The sequence below is a fragment of the Salvelinus sp. IW2-2015 genome, unplaced genomic scaffold, assembly GCF_002910315.2.
Source record: "Salvelinus sp. IW2-2015 unplaced genomic scaffold, ASM291031v2 Un_scaffold2461, whole genome shotgun sequence".
NCBI classification, from domain to species: Eukaryota; Metazoa; Chordata; class Actinopteri; order Salmoniformes; family Salmonidae; genus Salvelinus; species Salvelinus sp. IW2-2015.
The window spans coordinates 117414-124447 of record NW_019943779.1 but is presented as its reverse complement, the minus strand read 5'-3'; the positions used below and the strand labels follow the sequence as shown (position 1 = coordinate 124447).

The 7034-nt window shown below is 43.1% G+C and overlaps 1 long non-coding RNA gene across 1 annotated transcript; it reads right to left on the bottom strand.

Moving 5' to 3' along the window:
* Positions 1-296: 296 nt before the first annotated feature.
* On the bottom strand, positions 297-1032 carry LOC139025282 (uncharacterized). Its single transcript, XR_011476800.1, has 2 exons — positions 945-1032; positions 297-878 (listed from the first exon to the last, which is right to left on the bottom strand). It is a non-coding gene; the product is annotated as an uncharacterized lncRNA (long non-coding RNA).
* Positions 1033-7034: the final 6002 nt, after the last annotated feature.

Below are 7034 nucleotides of genomic sequence, written 5' to 3'. Positions count from 1 at the left end.
GGAATAATAAAAATGTATATTTTGTCATGCTGAATGTTTGAAATATGAGGTGATTTGAATCATGCTTCTTCAGTAGTGGAATAAAGACAATTAGCATTTGAATGTTGTCAAGAAATACTGGAGTGATGTAGGATTGTTCATAAAATTGAGTACAGACATTATACTGCGTCCATGTGTATAGGCTACAAGTACGTTGAAATTTAAAAAATTCAAGTCATTGAAATAACGACCCGAAAAGACATCTTCTCAACTTTCACTTTCAACTAAAACCAAACTATATTGGAAGTTGGGCATAGTCTTATTTTCAACGTCTTTTCAATTACATTTTGCTAGGTGGGATAGCCCAATGTCAAAACACAGTTTAAACGTATCCAAATCAATAACCAATATGCAGAAACAGTTTGTGATATATTCAAAACCTAAAACCTAAAATGTACTATCTACACAAACATCTGCCACAACAATCATATTACTTGTATTTTTTAAAACAAGTACCTTATAAATTGCGCAAGCACCAAAAACGCTGTTTTTTGGACAAGTAGCAATAAATCACTGATTTCGATTAGGGGGGAATTCAGATCTACTTGCTGTTGAAACTAACACAACTAAAAAAACAAATGGAAATGGGAGATATCTTTCACCTCACTGGTTAGAGGACAACCTGCAGAAGACAGTCAGCTACATTTTGGGGTGATGCATTTAGATTTAGGGGTCGCTAAACAAAGGAACGCAACACTTATTTGTCATCTCTCATCGATATCACGTTGAAATCATTTGTGCGAGAGGAGGGAGATGAGGTTGCACGTCCTGTTAAAACTAACAGCTCAAAAACCACACGGAATCTGGGAATAATGTGTACATCACTGGTTAGAGGACAACTTGTAGAAAACAGCTAGCTACATTTTGATTCAAGTGCGTCACCAACGTGGTAAGTGTAACACAACTTTTTTTTTTGTTAGTCACTTTTTGTTAAATCCTATAAATAATACTCTTTCAATTCAGAGCCTGGATTTCCCCCAATGAGGCTAATATCCATATGTTAAAACATTCTACATTGTGACATTATTAAAACACTCCTACTACACTGTTAAAACATTCTACATTGTGACATTATTAAAACACTCCTACTACACTGTTAAAACATTCTACATTGTGACATTATTTCATTGATATCATGAAACAACTTCTTCATGTATTTTCTGATGTTTGATCAGAGATCTTTTATCAGAGCATCTCTTGTCACATTGATCACAGCTAAGAGATTTCTCTCCTTTGTGTGTGCTCTGGTACAGCTGTGATTTTGAAAAGCTTTTCCCACAATCTGAACAATGCTGAAGCTTCTCTACTGTGTGTGTGTTCTCTCGTGTACTATCAGGCTGCTTGACTGAGTAAAACTCTTCCCACATTGATTACAGCTAAAATGTTTATCTCATGTGTGTGTTCTCTGGTGCACTATCAGGCAGCTTTACAAAGTAAAACCCTTCCCACATTGATCACAGCCATAAGATTTCTCCCCAGTGTGTATTCTCTGGTGTGATTTCAGGTTGCTTTGCTAAGAAAAACTATTTCCACAGTGATCACAGCCAAAAGGTTTCTCTCCTGTGTGAATTCTTTGATGCATTTTAAGGTCTACTGAAGAGTTGAATCTCTTCCCACTTTCAGAGCAGCAGTGAGATTTCCCTTCCATGTGTATTCTCAGGTGAACTTTTAGTGAATCTGATCTTGAGAAACATTTCCCGCAGTCAGAGCACCAGTACGGTTTCTATCCCGTGTGATATCTCAGATGTATTTTAAGTTCTGATGAAGATTTGCAACATTTCCCACAATTAGAGCAGCAGTGAGATTTATCACCTGTGTGAACTCTCTGGTGTAGTTTAAGTGAATCTGATTTTGAGTAAGTCTTCTCAGTCAGAGCAGCAGTGAGGTTTCTTTCCTGTGGTTCTCCGCTGGTGTTTCTTGAGATGTTCTGATATGGAGAGACTCTGCTCTGCATCATCAGCATCATGTTGTTGTTGAGGCTCCCCAGAGGATCTACGATAGTCACATCTATCTCCTGTGTGAACAACATAGTCAAACAGATGGTTAAAGGCCTACAACAACAGAAATCGTGAAATCGTGATCCCCAGAGCGTACCCATAAAGTTGTACAAAAATTGACGTCTGTTAAATTATTTGACAATTGTCTGAAGACAGTCAAGTGAGCAACAATAGTCATATTTTGTATCTCTTTACATTAGTAGTAACATCGATGATTGTAGGCTAGAAAAAAGTTATTAAAGTTGTTGAAATCCTAAGCAGTGTGCCAGACAACTTCTGGGCCCCAATATGGGCCCCTTTCTGTGTGTAACAGATGTGAAATGGCTAGCTAGTTAGCGGTGGTCCGCGCTAATAGCGTTTCAATCGGTTACGTCACTCGCTTTGAGACCCTGAAGTAGTGGTTCCCCTTGCTCTGCAAGGGCCGCGGCCTTTGTGGATCGATGGGTAACGATGCTTCGTGGGAGACCGTTGTTGATGTGTGCAGAGGGTCCCTGGTTCGCGGCCGGGTCGGGGCGAGGGGACGCCGTAAAGTTATACTGTTACATTGATGCTGTTGACCCGGATCACTGGTTGCTGCGGAAAAGGAGGAGGTCGAAAGGGGGGTGACTGTAACGGATGTGAAATGGCTAGCTAGTTAGCGGTGGTCCGCGCTAATAGCGTTTCAATCGGTTACGTCACTCGCTTTGAGACCCTGAAGTTGTGGTTCCCCTTGCTCTGCAAGGGCCGCGGCCTTTGTGGAGCGATGGGTAACAACGCTTCGTGGGTGACTGTTGTTGATGTGTGCAGAGGGTCCCTGGTTTGCGCCCGTGTCGGGGACGGTCTAAAGTTATACTGTTACATGTGTTTGATAAAATTGCGGCATGAGGGCGATGCACATACAATTTGGTTGTAGAAACTCTGCCTGGAGCAAAAATGGTAATCAAAGATTTTAGTTTTACACAAAGTATTCTGAATGTGAACGGGGGAAAACTCAGGGGAGTAACCTCCATTTCCAGGTTGCTTATGAGTGCATTTCACACTACTTTGGATTATAATTGTAAGGCTCGTTTGAACGTCCTGCTTAATATAATGTTTGTGTCATCATCGCAAATCAACCGCTTTGTACTTTTTAAAAAACACTTCGACCAGTAAAATGCTCTTTGGCTAGCTTTTCCATCAGCCTGACAATGAGGGTTTGTACACGGTTTGCCAAATTGGCCCAAAACTTCACCTAACAACAAATATAGGAAAATAGCGCTGTGTGTTGTACAATAGCCTATCCATCAAGGAACAGTTCTCTACACATTATGAACAAAGTAGGGATGTTGGATCCAACGTGGAGCACGGCATAACTGTCTTTACCAGAGTAATGAATGAAGAAGCACTTTGGTTGTTGTTGCATGTCGTGATTTTATTTATTTATTTCACCTTCATTTAACCAGGTAGGCTAGTTGAGAACAAGTTCTAATTTGCAACTGCGACCTGGCCAAGATAAAGCATAGCAATTCGACACATACAACAACACAGAGTTACACATGGAATAAACAAAACATACAGTAGAACAAAAATAAAAAGTCTAAATACAGTGAGTGCAAATGAGGTAAGTTAAGGCAATAAATATGCCATGGTGGCGAAGTAATTACAATATAGCAATTAAACATTGGAATGGTAGATGTGCAGAAGATGAATGTGTAAGTAGAGATACTGGGGTGCAAAGGAGCAAGATAAATAAATAAATACAGTATGGGGATGAGGTAGGTAGATAGATGGGCTGTTTACAGATGGGCTATGTACAGGTGCAGTGATATGTGAGCTGCTCTGACAGCTGGCGCTTAAAGCTAGTGAGGGAGATGTGAGACTCCAGCTTCAGAGATTTTTGCAGTTCGTTCCAGTCATGGGCAGCAGAGAACTGGAAGGAAAGACGACCAAAGGTGATGTTTGTCATTTGACTGGCATTCAGAAAATGATTTCCTGGATCAACTGATGATAGTTGAACATGTGACTAACAAAACAGCTACAGTATTAAGAATTATGTGTAATTATTGAAGAACCGCGTTAATTACAGTATCCATTTGGGTGTTGTCAATAAAGGTCCCATATTTTTATTTATATATATATTTTTTCATCTTATTTAACCAGGTAGGCCAGTTGAGAACAAGTTCTCATTTACAACTGTGACCTGGCCAAGATAAAGCAAAGCAGTGCGACAAAAACAACATAGTTATACGTGGTATAAACAAAAGTACAGTCAATAACACAATAGAAAAATCTATATAGTGTGTGCAAATGGAGTACGGAGGTAAGGCAATAAATAGGCCATAGTAGTGAAGTAATTACAATTTAGCAAATTAACACGGGAGAGATAGATGTGCAGATTATGATGTGCAAGTAGAAATACTGGTGTTCAAAAGAGCAGAAAAAGTAAATAAAAACATGGGGATGAGGTAGGCAGTTGAATGGGCTATTTACAGATGGTCTGTGTACAGCTGCAGCAATCGGTAAGCTGCTCAGAGTGCTGATGCTTAAAGTTAGTGAGGGAGATATAAGTCTCCAACTTCAGCGATTTTTGCAATTCGTTCCAGTCATTGGCAGCAGAGAACTGGAAGGAAAGGCGGCCAAAGGAGGTGTTGGCTTTGGGGATGACCAGTGAAATATACCTGCTGGAGTGCGTGCTACGGGTGGGTGTTGCTATGGTGACCAGTGAGCTGAGTTAAGGCAGAGCTTTACCTAGCAAAGACTTATAGATGACCTGGAGCCAATGGGTTTGGCGACAAATATGTAGCGAGGGCCACCCGACAAGAGCATACAGGTCGCAGTAATCAAATCAAATCAAATTTTATTTGTCACATACACATGGTTAGCAGATGTTAATGCGAGTGTAGCGAAATGCTTGTGCTTCTAGTTCCGAAATGCCAGTTAATAACCAACAAAGTAATCTAACCTAACAATTCCAACAACTACTACCTTATACACACAAGTGTAAAGGGATAAAGAATTGTCATAATAAGATATATGAATGAGTGATGGTACGGAACGGCATAGGCAAGATGCAGTAGATGGTATAGTGTACAGTCTATACATATGAGATGAGTGGCTGTTTAACAGTCTGATGGCCTTGAGATAGAAGCTGTTTTTCAGTCTCTCGGTCCCTGCTTTGATGCACCTGTACTGACCTCGCCTTCTGGATGATAGCGGGGTGAACAGGCAGTGGCCGGGTGGTTGTTGTCCTTGATGATCTTTATGGCCTTCCTGTGACATTGGTGGTGTAGGTGTCCTGGAGGGCAGGTAGTTTGCTCCCGGTGATGCGTTGTGCAGACCTCACTACCCTCTGGAGAGCCTTACGGTTGTGGGCGGGCAGTTGCCGTACCAGGCGGTGATACAGCCCGACAGGATGCTTCGATTGTGCATTTTTATTTTATTTTACCTTTATTTTACTAGGCAAGTCAGTTAAGAACAAATTCTTATTTTCATGACGGCCTAGGAACAGTGGGTTAACTGCCTGTTCAGGGCAGAACGACAGATTTGTACCTTGTCTGCTCGGGGATTTGAACTTGCAACCTTTGGTTACTAGTCCAACGCTCTAACCACTAGGCTACCCTGCCGCCCTGCCGCCTCTGTAGAAGTTTGTGAGTGCTTTGGTGACAAGCCGAATTTCTTCAGCCTCCTGAGGTTGAACGTTGAGTGTGACATTCTTTTCCTGACACCACACTCCGAGGGCCTCACCTCCTCCTGTAGGCCGTCTCGTCGTTGTTGGTAATCAAGCCTACCACTGTAGTGTCGTCCCCAAACTTGATGATTGAGTTGGAGGCGTGCATGGCCACGCAGTCGTGGGTGAACAGGAGTACAGGAGAGGGCTCAGAACGCACCCTTGTGGGGGCCCAGTGTTGAGGATCAGCGGGGTGGAGATGTTGTTACACTACCCTCACTACCTGGGGCGGCCCGTCAGGAAGTCCAGGACCCAGTTGCACAGGCGGGGTCGAGACCCGGGCTCTAGCTTGATGACGAGTTTGGAGGGTACTATGGTGTGTGGATGGTACTATGGTTAAATGCTGAGCTGATGTCGATGAACAGCATTCTCACATAGGTATTCCTCTTGCCCAGATGGGTTAGGGCAGTGTGCAGTGGTGTTGCGATTGCGTCGTCTGTGGACCTATTGGGTCGGTAAGCAAATTGGAGTGGGTCTAGGGTGTCAGTAGGGTGGAGGTGATATGGTCCTTGACTAGTCTCTCAAAGCACTTCATGGTGACGGAAGTGAGTGCTACGGGCGGTAGTCGTTTAGCTCAGTTACCTTAGCTTTCTTGGGAACAGGAACAATGGTGGCCCTCTTGAAGCATGTGGGAACAGCAAACTGGGATAAGGATTGATTGAATATGTCCTTAAACACACCAGCCAGCTCGGAATGCCGTCTGGGACGCTGCTGGGAATGCCGGTCTGGGCCTGCAGCCTTGCGAGGTTAACACGTTTAAATGTTTTACTCACCTTGGCTGCAGTGAAGGAGAGCCGCAGGTTTTGGTAGCGGGCCGTGTCAGTGGCGCTGTATTGTCTCAAAGCGAGCAAAAAAGTTATTTCGTCTGTCTGGGAGCAAGACATCCTGGTCTGCGACGGTGCTGGTTTTCTTTTTGTAATCCGTGATTGACTGTAGACCCTGCCACATACCTCTAGTGTCTGAGCTGTTGAATTGCGACTCTACTTTGTCTCTATACTGGGACTTAGCTTGTTTGATTGCCTTGCGGAGGGAATAGCTACACTGTTTGTATTCGGTCATGTTTCCGGTCACCTTGCCCTAGTTAAAATCAGTGGTTCGGCTTTCAGTTTCACGCGAATGCTGCCATCAATCCACGGTTTCTGGTTTGGGAATGTTTTAATCGTTGCTGTGGGTACGACATCGTCAATGCACTTTCTAATGAACTCGCTCACCGAATCAGCGTATTCGTCAATGTTGTTGTTGGACGCAATGCGGAACATATCCCAATCCACGTGATCGAAGCAGTCTTGAAGCGTGGAATCAGATTGGTCGGA